Source organism: Capra hircus, chromosome 19 (genome assembly GCF_001704415.2).
Source record: "Capra hircus breed San Clemente chromosome 19, ASM170441v1, whole genome shotgun sequence".
NCBI classification, from domain to species: Eukaryota; Metazoa; Chordata; class Mammalia; order Artiodactyla; family Bovidae; genus Capra; species Capra hircus.
Genome location: NC_030826.1, coordinates 7830149 through 7843826, shown reverse-complemented (window position 1 = coordinate 7843826; position 13678 = coordinate 7830149). Strand labels below are relative to the sequence as shown.

General features: G+C 50.5%; 1 protein-coding gene across 4 annotated transcripts in view; it reads right to left on the bottom strand.

The window, feature by feature from the left end:
- Window positions 1–13678, bottom strand: part of MSI2 (musashi RNA binding protein 2) — a 407990-nt gene that overhangs the window by 263917 nt on the left and 130395 nt on the right. The gene's annotated exons all lie outside the window — the stretch shown is intronic.

Here is a 13678-nt window from a genome sequence, read left to right as displayed (position 1 = left end):
CTGCCCTCCTTACCTCCTCCCCCAGACTGTCTCCTGACTCCTCTCAGGATGCCCTGCAGTGCAAACACAGGGCCAGGCGCACAGAAGCCCACACCCGAAGTCTGGTGGATACAAAAACAAATGAACTTCTGAAATGGTCCCCCTTCAAAATCCCACCAGTCCCAAAGCAAAAGGAGGCGGAAGTTCAGTGATGTCAGCTCTTCAGAGTGGGACCAAGAACCTCACATGGAAGAGTGAAAGACCAGCAAAAGGAATTTTATTCTGAAAACTAAGTTAGGCTACGTGGGTTTGCGGGTTGCTTTGTTTGGTTGGTTTCTCTTTAACATCAAATTAAAAAATGTAAAACTCAGTGGACACAGGAACTCCCCAGCTTAGTCACACACAATGAAAACACAACATCTTAACTCAATGGGTAGACTCTTGTCACAATACACACACACGCATCAAATCATCACACTGGAGGGCTTCCCTGGGGGCTCAGTGATAAAGAATCCGCCTGCCAATGCAGGAGACACAGGTTCAATCCCTGATCCAGGAAGATCCCACACGCTGCAGAGCAACTAAGCCCGTGCGCCGTAACGATTGATCCTGCGCTCTAGAGCCTGGGGCTTGCAACTTCTGCGGCCCGAGCGTCCTGGAGGTGTGCTCTGCAACAAGAGAAGCCTCCACAGTGAGAAGCCCGAGCTCCACAGCTCCACGGGAGCCCCTGCTCTCTGCAACTAGAGAGAAGCCTACGCAACAACGGAGACCCAGCACAGCCAAACATTAAACAAACAAATAAAAGCATTTTTTTTTAAATCGTCACATTGTGCACTTTAAGTAACTCATCATTTTATTTCTCAATTATACTTCCATCAAGCTGGGGGGAAAAATGTTTGATGAGAACATACAAAGAAAACCAAGATTGAAATCCAAAACCAAATCGATGAGAGGAATCTGAGAACATTAAAAGAAAATCCACCCACCACGTCACTCACGTGTATGAAAAGTCAATGCAGGACCCCCGAGTCTGGGGGGCGTGGCTGCCTGGACCACTTATTACCTAGTCTCCAGATACATCTGCGGAGACAAGGAACCAACAACCCCAACCAACAGTCGAGAGTCAGCAGAGCGACGCCTGAGGTCACAGCCGTCAAGACACACCGTGCTAAGGAGTGTGAAAGGCGCTGGGGACCTGGCTTCTGTGCCCCAGTCTGAGTGGGACCACGGACAGCACCCCCCGGGCTGGGTTCTGGGCGATGCACGGCGGTCCTCTACCAGAGCTCCCAACTAACCCTGAACCCTCCCAGATCTGCGGGCTGGGCGGCCCCGACGGGGTGGCTCCCTAACCCTGGGCCCTCACACTTCAGCTCAGTGGCTCCCAGACGGGACCCAGGCCACCGAAGCCCACGGACCGAGCCCGACCTGGACACCCCTGGAGCGGACGTCCTCCACTGTCTCGGGGACGCATGGCCTGACGACTCTCGTATGTCTCACTGCTGGGGACCACCAGGCAGTGGTCAGCACGTGTGTTTAAAATCGTCCTTTACTATTTTTTTCATCTTTTTCAGATGAACAAGAGATTAGATGAGCTACTGTACATGAGGACATTCTATGAAGATCCCACCGGTGTCCACACCACTGAGCCCCTCTGGCTAACGGGCAGGCAGCTTACCGAGCTCCTCGTTCCTTTTCTTCCTTGTCTCCCTGCTTATCCATCAGTCCCTCGGGGGGGTCACCTTCCCAGTAAAGCTCCACCAGGCCTTCACCTCACTTAAATCTCTCCCTATACTCACTAATCGCCAAATTCTACAAACCTAACTGTCCTAATGCATTCGTTCAGCAGATAATACTACGAGCAAGGTGCTGGAACTTACATTCTAATAAAATATGGAGTTTAATCCACTTGAAAATGGAGATTTAATAATGAGCCTACCACACAAGATTCCTGTAAAATGAAATAACATATGCCAAAGTGTCCACTGGGACACCTCAGAGATGCTAAATACATGGTCACTGGTCACTGTACCTGAATCCAAAGTCAGTTACTAAATCCATCCTTCAAGCTCGGAACAAACGTGCAGTAAAAAGAAATCTTTTATCCAACACTTTGATAAATCAACCCTTGTTGCCCCATTCTCTTCTACTATCATTTCAAAAGCGCTTTCCAGCATCTCCACGTGGTTTCAGATTGGCAAAGACGCCCAACAGTTTCATTTTATATTTTTCATTCCCTTTTTTTTTAGCTCCAGCAAAGCAATTAAATATCTATAAAGAAACACTAATGTGATCTACAAACATGCATTCGTGGAGTTCTCAACTTAAAGCGACTCTGGAGAGACATTTCGTAAAACGAACCCCGTGGTCTCATTCAGACATGGTGTAGAGCCAGGTGGGTGTAGACAGCTGGCCCTATTTCTATTCCAGTCGTTCACATGGACGCAGAGATTTACACGACCAACATGTGTTCATTCTAAATAACAGAAGTCAACAGCACGTTCATTCCCCAGTAGCTGGTGAGACAAGAAGGTCCCCTCCAACACCCTCTACAGTTGCCCTACGGCCATAAACCTGCCAGGGCAGAGCCCTGTACACTGGGGAAGACACCCAGTTATAAATCTACACGGTCCCAAAACAGTCTTTAAAATACTTTATTTTTAAAACAAGGATGAGAAATTCCAGGCCCCAGACAATGCGCCAAAGTGTTCAAGTGACTAAAACATCCTCTCCAGGAACCAGTTCAGCTGCGGAGATGGGTCCCACTCAACAAACACTGAAAGGAGACAGATTTAATCAAAACCTTCCAAATGTGAAGAGGCCAGTGGGAAGATGGGCAATGCTTGGTCAGCCGCTCGCCGATGTCAAGGCTTCAGGAGAAGGGAGCGTGGCGGTGGCAGGGAGCTCCGCAGGTGACCCATCCCACCAGGGGCGCTGCGGGAAACGGGAATGCTTCATTTTGTCAGTTCTGGGGGTATCACTGCCACACGGGCTGCTCACTGCTCCACGATCTGCACTCTGGAGAGGGACGCAGAGGGCAGCGGAGGATGCTGGAATCACACGCTCTCCCATTTCCCTCCCACCTCCATGACTGCTGAGGACAGCAGGAAGAGGGCAGGGTGCAGACATGGCATCCAGCATCTCCGGGCACTCTTAAGAATGAAGGTCCTCAAATCCCCATCAGTACTGTCCAGGTTTCACGTCTATGTGAGTGTGTTCTTGCGCGCATGTGTGTGTGTGTGTACATGCCTTGGTGGGGTACCTCTCTATTCCCCATCCTTGAGTCTTGGCTTCTATTTACCCCAGGAACCACGCAGCACCCCCAGATTTTTAACCCTCTTCTGACTTTGGAAACAGTGAGCAGGCCTGGTGACTCGGTGGCCCCCGACTCTCTAGTCCTTGGTATTATTAAAAGTCCTCTCTGCAAAAGGGAGCCCTCTTACACTGTTGGTGGGAATGCAAACTAGTAGAGCCACTACGGAGAACAGTGTGGAGATTCCTTAAAAAAACTGGAAATAGAACTGCCTTATGACCCAGCAATCCCACTGCTGGGCATACCCACCGAGGAAACCAGAACTGAAAGAGACACATGTACCCCAATGTTCATCGCAGCACTGTTTATAATAGCCAGCACATGGAAGCAACCTAGATGTCCATCAGCAGATGAATGGATAAGAAAGCTGTGGTACATATACACAATGGAGTATTACTCAGCCATTAAAAAGAATACATTTGAATCAGTTCTGATGAGGTGGATGAAACTGGAGCCTATGATACAGAGTGAAGTAAGCCAGAAAGAAAAGCACCAATACAGTATACTAACACATATATATGGAATTTAGAAAGATGGTAACGATAACCCTGTATGCAAGACAGCAAAAGAGACACAGATGTATAGAACAGTCTTTTGGACTCCGTGGGAGAGGGAGAGGGTGGGATGATTTGAGAGAATAGCATTGAAACATGTATATTATCATATGTGAAATAGATCACCAGTCCAGGTTCGATGCATGAGACAGGGTGCTCAGGGCTGGTGCACTGGGACGACCCTGAGGGATGGGATGGGGAGGGAGGCGAGAGGGGGGGGTTCAGGATGGGGAACACGTGTACACCCGTGGCTGATTCATGTCAATGCATGGCAAAAAACACTACAATATTGTAAACTAATTAGCCTCCAATTAAAATAAATCCATTAGAAAAGTCCTCTGCGCAGAGGAGGGACCCACCGTGCTTCCTCCCTGTGCCCGGCGCTTCGGGCACTTGTTTCCCGACCCACAGCCTTCACACTGACACACACAGCGCACCCTGATGGCGAGAGCCACTCATCTGCACAAGACAGAGCTCAGCCTGGAACCCTCCAGGAGACGCATCTGAAACATCCTTGCCTTGGCACTTTTGGCGGAAGGGCTGAGGGAAACACTTCAGGCATGTGAATGCTTTTCACTCTGGGAGACATGAGATATCCACCCAGAGCGAGAGCCCTGCAGCCTTGGGGACAGCCCCTCCCCCAACAGATGCCTCCTCTTACAGTCCAGGGCCACGTTCTGGGAAGTGTTGTGTGCGCGTGCGTGCGTGCGTGCGTGCGTGCGTGCGTGCGTGTGTGTGTGTGTGTGTGTGTGTGTGTGTGTGTGTGTGTGTAGCACAGAAAGGGGGTTGGGAGGGTTCAGGCTCTCACAAATCACTGCTGCAAAGTTTTGCATCAAGACCCATAATTTAACTAAATACCACTGCTCTCCACGCACCTCTTGGCTCAACAAAGAAAACCCCAGCATCCATTCCAGTTTGGAAAATTGCTGTTTACACATACGAACTGGCCAAAGCCAGCTGCTAACTAGGGCTGCAAAGGACACTCCACCTTCCTGCCTCTAGCCAGAGAACTGACTTTTTTTTTAAGTTTCAAAAACTCTTTTGAAATATGTGTTTCCATCTGAAATGGTCACTCGGAGTGGAGCCACTGGTTGTATTTTTATAAAATCTAATAAAGCAGGTGTGTGTGTGTGTGTGTGTGTGTGTGTGTGTGTGTGTGTGTGTGTGTGTGTGTGTACTCAGAGCAGAGGGTGGGGCTGTTAGAATCTTTTTCCGATGAGATTGAAGGGGAAATTTAACTCCACCAGCACTGGCCCAAGATATTAACTGTCACCCAAGAAAACAACGAAACAACAACAAACAACAAATGCTTTCATTAAAATTTGTGGTCCTAATAGAAGCACGGAAAGGCAGAAAATAGCTCAGGAGAGTCTGAAACTGGTGCAAAAGAGGCCCAGGAAATTAAGTCAGCTCTTGGCATAACCATGTTCCTAAAAAGAGTTCAGATTCCCCTTGGTGAAAAATATGAGACATCTCCACTTCCCAAGCACAGGGCCTCTCTGCAGACGCTCTCCTGTCTGAGGGAACCCCAAGCTTGAAGGAGAGCCCCCAGAGGACACTAGAATGCTCACAGTGGGTGGGCATTCACAAATCCGACTGCCCATTATCCCCATTATGCAGATGAAAAAATCAAGTCCCAGCAAGGTGACTCACGTGCTAGTTAAAGGCAAGGCAGAGTGGCAAGAGAGAACTGGTATGCTGGCAGAGACCGTGCGATCTCATATGGGATTCTAAATTTGGTGAGTACCTTATTCTTCAGAACCTGGGTAAGACTGTATGGTATCATCAGCTCTGCATTTGAGAACTAAGCCTGACCTTCCGTGGTAAAGAAGCTCCAGGAGGGCTGACTGAGGTCACAGGAGTCCCATGCCCCATGGCCCCATCCTCCAGAGTGTTTCTTCCTAGAGACCTGCCCTCTAAAATTCCCAGGTTCTCTCAGTATTTCCTTCCATTCTTCCCTTCTCCCTGTCAACAACCACTCTCGCCACCACTAACACCCCCCACTCCCACCATCATCACCATCACTTCTGAATCCAAAGGCAAAACTCGTTTAACACACAAATTCAGAACACAAGTCAGGAACGTAATCTTCTCCAGAAATTTCTAGACTCATGTGGAAAAGAGACTGCACTGGTTTGCAGGTCCATCGAAATTCATGTCCACCTAGAACCTCAGAATGTGTTCTTATCTAGAAACAGGGTCTTGCAGCTGGCAAAATTCGTGAAGGATCTTGAGATGAAAGCACCTGGGTGTGGCTGCTGTTGTTCACTCGTTAAGTCATGTCCAGCTCTTTGCAATCCACGGACTGCAGCACAGCAGGCTTTCCTGGCCTTTGCTATCTCCTTCCTGGAGTTTGCTCATATTCATGTTCACTGAGTCAATGACGCCACCCAATCATCTCATCCTCTGTCTTCCCCTTCTCCTCTTGCCCTCAATCTTTCCCAGCATCAGGGTCTTTTCCAATGAGTTGGCTCTTCGCATCAGGTGGCCAAAGAATAGTCCTTCCAATGAATATTCAATATTCATGAATATTCAAGACTGATGTCCTTTAGGATGGACTGGTTTGATCTCCTTGCTGTCTAAGGGACTCTCAAGAGTCTTCTCCAGCATCACAGTTCAAAAGCATCAATTCTTTGGCGCTCAGCCTTCTTTATGGTCCAACTCTCACATCGGTATATGACTACTAGAAAAACCATAGCTTTGACAAGATGGACCTTTGTCCTATAGGATGGGCCCTAATCCAACGTGGAGTCTTGATTAGAGGAGGAGAAGGGTCTCACACACACACACGGGTACACACACACAAACCAGAAGATGGTTGTGTGACGATGGAGGCGGAGATGGGAAACGTGTTCAACAGCCAAGGAACGCCGGTGGCTCTGAGAAGCTACGAGAGAGGTAACAGAAACCCTTGGAAGGGGCTCTGCCAACACCTCCACCTCCATCTAGACTCCTGAGCCGTGAAGGAGCCATCTGCTGCTTCCATCAGCCAGAGTATGGCAGCCCCAGGAACCAACGAGGAGAGTGCCTTGGGGGAGGCCCCAGGGCCCTGTGACCTCGGCCCCCCTCTCCTCGGTGACAGCGGACTATGGCCCACAAGGATGCCTCCACCATGATGTGGTGGGTGGGAGGAAGCTACAGCCCGCGTGTGACCATCCGAACCTGCCTCCTGAGGAAGGCAGGCCACACCCATCACTTGCACACTTGCACACCCGCTATGGAGGGGATCAAGGCTCTGCCGCAAAGCATGAGGCGAGGTGGTGAGGGGGTCAGAGAAGCAGAGCCAGCCTGAGGAGAACGACCCACCGGCTGCAAGCGCCTCTGACAGCACGCGGAGGCCCGGGGCTGCCGCGGGGGCAGGACCCGTCCTGGCAAAAGGTGCCCTGCCCCAAGTGAAGGCCTGCTGCCTGCGCCTCCTTCATGCTCAAGCGGTGGCTTAGCTCCTCCACAGTATGTGGGATCTTAGTTCCCCAACCAGGGACTGAACCCACGTCCCCTGCAATGAAAGGCAGATTCTCAACCACTGGACCACTGGGGAAATCTCTCCTACACTTCTGCTCGTGAGTTCCCAGCAGAAAGAACCGGAGGAAGGGGGATGGGGGCGGGGGCGGGCATGAGGAGCAAGTCTGACTCGGCCCTTTTCAATTCTGAAGCCAAGATGTGGGACCAGCAGGCTAGACGCTGCTGGTGGGCACATCACATGGTGCATTCTCTTAGGGAAACAGTCTGGCTAATCGTGGAGTCATCACAGGTCTCAACAATCCCAGTCTTACTATACACCAAGAGAGATTAAATATATGTCCATCCAGAACCTTCCACACAAAACGTTCACAGCAGCAGTCTGCTTTTCGTTCGTTCATCAAAAAGCAGAGCAACCCGAATGCCCACTGATGGATGGATGGATAGACGGATGGATACATTAAATGTGATCTGTCTACATAATGGAGTACTGTGCGTGCGTTGTGCGGGAAATCACTGGGGTCATATCCGACTGTTTGCGACCCCATGGACTGTAGCCCGCCAGGCTCCTCTGTCCATGGGATTCTCCAGGCAAGAACACTGGAATAGGTTGTCATTTCCTCTTCTAGGGGACCTTCCCAACCCAGGGATCAGGCCCACGTCTCCTGCAGCTCCTGCACTGCTGGCAAGATTCTTCTACCGCTGAGCCACCTGGAAAGCCCAGTGGAATATTATGTGGTCACAAAAAGGAACGGAGCACTGCCATACGCTCCAACGTGGATGAGCTCTGAAAATGCTGCACCGGCCACAAAAGACCACACACCGTGCAGCTCCACTCATACAGAACTTTGATGAGGAAGCCCAGAGAGACAGCATCTAGACGAGGGACTGTTCAGACCTGGGGCCGAGTCAGGAGGTGACGGCTGAAGACTACGCAACTCCTTTGTGAGGCGGTGAAAATGCTCTAAACCTGACCACCGTAATGTGTGCACGTACTGGTGAATAAATCAAAAACCACTGGCCTCTACATTTCAAATGGGTAAATTATCTGGATTGTGAATTGTATCTCACTAAAGCTGTTAGGGGATTTTTTTTTTTTTAAATAACAGGTCAAAAAAGATCCCTAAGTCAAGAATCTGAATGCAAACAGGACTTAAAATAAACCCAAGTGTCCAAGAAAGCATGTTTCCCACTTGTTTCATCCACCAGCTAATTCTGGGTACCTTGAATCACCCACCCTGACCACTGGACAAACGGTGTAACAATATGTGATGCTGCCGACTGCAGAAATTAATCCAACATCAGAGGAAACTAATTACATTCATAACCCCAAATGTTCCTCAGAGCACTCTCTCTCCATCGATAGCTATTAGCCAGACAGCATTAGGGTTCAGGCTACAATTTGGCATGTACTCTAAGAAACTTTAAAAGTGGAAGGGAGAAAATAGCCTTCGTCTATATGGCGCTAGAATATAATTCACACACAATTAGGCGGCATAGCCAGGTTACAACCTTACCTCTGATTAAAACAACGGTAACTCACCTAAAAGAGCGTGATCTTGTAATGAAATGACGAGCTGCCTGCTTCAGCAGGGAGCTGACTCCCCAGTCCTCTCAGAGACCTTGCCTGGCTCCCTCCCAGGCTAATTTAAAAAATACTACTTCCTCTTACCCTTCGGGGAACAGCTGCAGCCAGAGAGGGTGACCTGTCCACAGATTGGTATCAGACAGTAATATCCTAGCCAGTGGCACTCAGACGGGGAGCTGGGGGGTAACAGAGAAAGGTACAGAGATGGAGTGCTGCTTTGGAAAGCACAGGAAATTAAGGTTCATGACCCAGGCGTCATCTGATGCTGAATGAACGAGGTGGCCGGTTGGCCATCACACCCTCATCCCAGGTACCGAGCTGCTCTGTATCCACAGGTGGTGCCTCCACCCTCCTCAGAGCCCCTGGCCCCCAGCACTGGCTACAGAGTGGGGGACTCAGTACACAGAAGACCCCAGAGACTCTCTCCAGGGTTCAAACGATTACCAACACACAGAGGCAATTCAAACCCATCCTCTTTAACAGCAATGGTATTAATCAAAATTAAGCAAGCGCCCTCTGCGACTGCTGAATTTTCCGAGGAAGACGTGCATTTCTGCATACCAAAGAGGTGCCTCCAAAGCCCCAGTGCAGGGCCAAGCAGCCAAAGTAGATTCTGAATAAACCTCAGAAAGGGAGGGACAGGGTGGCGAGCTGGGAGGAGCTCAGCCCCTTCCACCTGTGTCTGTCCCTCCGGCCGTGGGAACCCGATCCACCCACCCAGGGCGGAATCCTCCTGAAGACACAGAGGGAGACTCGCAGCGAGCGGTCTCGGCTGAAGCGTGGGTCCACGGTAATCCCGCCGACAGAGATGATAAAGGAAGCAATCAGACATTCTTCTCTCTGCCCCCAGGTTTCTCACTTTCAACCACATCTGTGTACACTGAACATACCGAGTAACTCCCCCTGGTTGATCAAATGCAAGAGGTCAAGCCCCTCTACGGCACTGGGGGTCATCTTCGCCTTCTGAAAAATGGGCCTAAGACCCTGACCTGAACAACACAACTGAGACGGCAAATGTGAAATCCTAACTCCAAGAACGCAGCCCTTAGGAAGCTCCTGTACCTCCAACCAAGCCCCCAAGGCCAGCCCAACCTCGCGCCCATGCTGCCAACACAAACCTCGCTCAGGGCTTCGGCCCTGGCTCCAGCCTCCCCAGCGCCGACTTGGGAGGAAAGAGGTGGCTGAGCCCCTGCACAAGGCCACGGTCAGCGTTAACTGAAACCAGCCCATCTGCAGTCCTCAGGACTGATGAACGCACAGCTACGGTGACGAGTTCAGACCATCCCTTCCTATTTACCAAATCACTCTTCCTTAAACGTTGCAGGTCACTTGGGTAGCAACTACCAGAGAGTTGGGTTCTACTCAGAGGTTAAGCATTTCACAGATCAAAACTACAATGAGGTACCACCTCACACCCATCAGAATGGCCGTCATTAAAAAGTCTACAAATAAATGCTGGAGAGGGTGTGGAGAAAAGGGAACCCTCTTACACGGCTGGTGGGAATGTAAGCTCCTGCAGCCACTATGGAGAACAGTATGGAGGTTCCTTATGATACAGCAATCTCACTCCTGGGAGAAACTCTGACTCAAAAAGATCCACATTCCCCAGTATTCACAGTAGTACTACTTGTAGTAGCCAAGACACGGAAGCAACCTAAAGGTCCAGCGTCAGATAAATGGGTGAAGATGCGCGATGTATACACATGTACACGGCACACACACTCACACAATGACATACTACTCAGCCTTCGAAGAGGATGGAGTAATGCCATTTGCGACCTCATGGATGGACCCAGAGACTATGATACTAAGAGAAGTAAGCCAAACAGAGAAGGACAAGTGTCATGTGATATCATTTCTAGGTGGAATCTGAAATACGATACAAGTGATCACACTTACAAAACAGAAACAGACTCACAGATTCAGAAAACAAACTTACAGTTACCAAAGGAGAGAAGAGGGGCAGAGATAAGTTAAACAGACTGGGATTAACAGACACATGCTACTCTATATAAAATAAACAACAAGGTCTCAATGTATAGCCCAGAAAACTATATTCAATACCTTGTAATAAGCTACAATGGAAAGGAATTTGAAAAAGAATATGCTTATGGACAACCGAATCACTTTGCTGTACACCAGAAACTAATCCAGCATTTCAAAGCAACTGTGCATCACTTAAATAATAATTAACTTTTTAAAGAAAATTAAGCCTTCCACCGTTTCTTGGACCCAGAAGAGTCGCTGGGTCCTCCAATACAGGACACGTAGGAAAGCTCAAGGCACGGGACAAGAAAGCGTGTCAGGAAGGACGGTCAGGAGACAGACCCTTGGTAAAGGAGAATCAGGCTTTGCTGGGCACCACTGGACTCTGGGGAAGACAGCTCCAGAGAGGACTGCAGAATCAAGGACACGGCTCTTCTTGGGAGAGAAAGGATAAAAACTGGCTGGCAGGCAGGCTCTGAAGCCAAGGTGTCCCATCCCCCAGGCGCTCCAGCTGATTTCATGAACAGAACGAGCGGCAGCCTTAACCCTTAGCCTTGATTACCTTCATTAACATTTTTTAGACGCACAGGGCAATCAGTTCTTGATGAGCGCGTTCTACCTAATCCACGGAGCTGAGCCAGGCTGCAGGTTCCCTGACACTCCCCCGAGGACAGCGGGGTTCAACCCCGCCTATACCTTAGAACAGCCTGGGGAGCCCCTAAAACCTAGATACCGGAACCCACCCTCAGCGATTCTGACTTCACTGGTCTGAGGTGAAGCCCCGGCATCAGTATTTTTTCAACTTTCTCCAGACGGTTCTAATGAACAGTCAGGGCTCCACAAGAAGCTGCTTGTGCCATCTTACAGGGGAGAAAGTGGTGGTGGGGGGGGGGCAGGGGGTGGAGATCTCAACAAAAGCAAAGACTCTGCTATTACCGTACTGCACATGAGAGGAGGGACGAGCCAGGGATGAGCAGGAGGAGGCGGGGCCTTGAACTGGCAACCTTGGGCTTGAGCCCCTTTCAGCTGAGAAACAGGCAATGTGAAGGCAATACCTACCCATCACGGACCTGCCATAAGCACCACCAGTAAGTATGTAAAAGCACCCAGCACACAGTAGGTGCTCAAATAAACATCTGCTGAATCCCAAGAGAGTGAGAATGAAGACCAAGAGGTTAAGACAGTACAAGCTGCAGAGGACTGTCTCTGGAGGCAAGCCACCTTCATTCATTCATTCTCTTACCAAACGTGCTTTGAGGACCTACTAAGCGCCAGGCACCATCTTCACCCCGACGGATAAATGGACCAAGACATGGTCTCTGCCCTGAAGGTGCTTTCAGTCAAGTAGCAGGCTCACTGCTGCAGCCTGGTGAGGCTCTGAGGGTGCAGGGCTGGGCGTGACCTCGAGGTCAGCAGGAGGGAGCCAAGAAAGGAAGGGGAGAAGGGCCTCCCCAGCAGAGGCCGCAGCATCTTCAGGGCCGGCTGCAAGGCTACATGCAGACCTGAAGGTGGCAGGGCTCAAGGTGTGGCTGGAAAGCAAAGACGAGGGGCCCAGGTCAGGCAGGGAGCAACAGAAAACCTCCGCGGGGTTTATACAGGGAAACGACTCTTCGACCAGCTGTTGAAGAGAAGAGCAAGACCACTGTGGCGGGCTGGGTCACATGAACACTTCGAGGTTGGCAAGGAGACAAGAGTGGCGAGAAAAGCATGCACCAGCAGCAAGGCCCCCAGACCCCCATCTAGTGGCCGCACACAGCCTGGGGTCCACGTCCCCATGAGCAGGTCCCTTCCTGTTCTGTCATTCACCCTACAGTTCCAGAAACGTCCAGGGTGGGAAGGACGGTGGGGGCAGGTGGGGAGGCACAGGAGATAAGCACATTGCACCCTTGGCATGGTCGTCTTTAGAAACACACTCTGCCATCTGTTAGGCCATAAATTTTACCTGTCAAGAAAAAAAAAATGTCAAACTTCCCTCCCAGGATGGACCGGTCTGGTCTCTGCCACCCGGCCACAAGGAACTGCCTCTGAGGGAAAGAGGGGACCCGCAGAAGCGTTTGCAGGGAAAGAAAACCCAAGATAATCACCAGCAAGTCCCTCTACCGTTTGCTAAATGGCTCACCGCTCCAGAGAGGGAGGGTGATCTTTGTAAACCAAAGAGATCCTTGGCGGGGGGGAAAACAGCATCCGACTTGGAGATTCTGGAGATGGGAGGGCCGGGTTCCAACCCCAGCACCCCGAGCAGTGACAGAGCAGGACGAGGAAGCCAAGGATCTTGACTCTGACACAGATACACCAGGGGACCCTGACAGGGGTCTGAAACAGAATGAAAAGAGTGAACACGTGAAGCGTGCTTAGCACGGGGCCGGAGTGACGGCACGCGACGTCCCTCTCGCCCGCCACCTGCCCTGCCCCACCAGCCACTTGAGCTCTCTCGGTTTGGCTGGGAATGGGAATCCAAGCTTCCCTGCCTGTCCCCTAGACAGAAGAAAAGGCAAAGCATCTGGGAGAGGCTCATCGCAAATTTAAGAACGAATCACGACAGAGTCTACTTTCTTTGGATTTCTCAGACACCACCCTGAATCAGCCCACCCCCAGCAGCAGTCCTGGGCAACCAAGGTCCTCCAAGGACTGATGACGCTCCAAAGAAAAGGATGCCATCTCAGTGTAAAGCCGCATCTTCATCTGCCTTAACCCAGGCAGCCCCTTACCCTGCAAAGAGTCACAGACTGCTCCACGTTAGAAGGTCATTCTCTGTAAGAGGTAAAAGCTGTACATGCCTTGGAGGTAGTATTTCTCCACGAC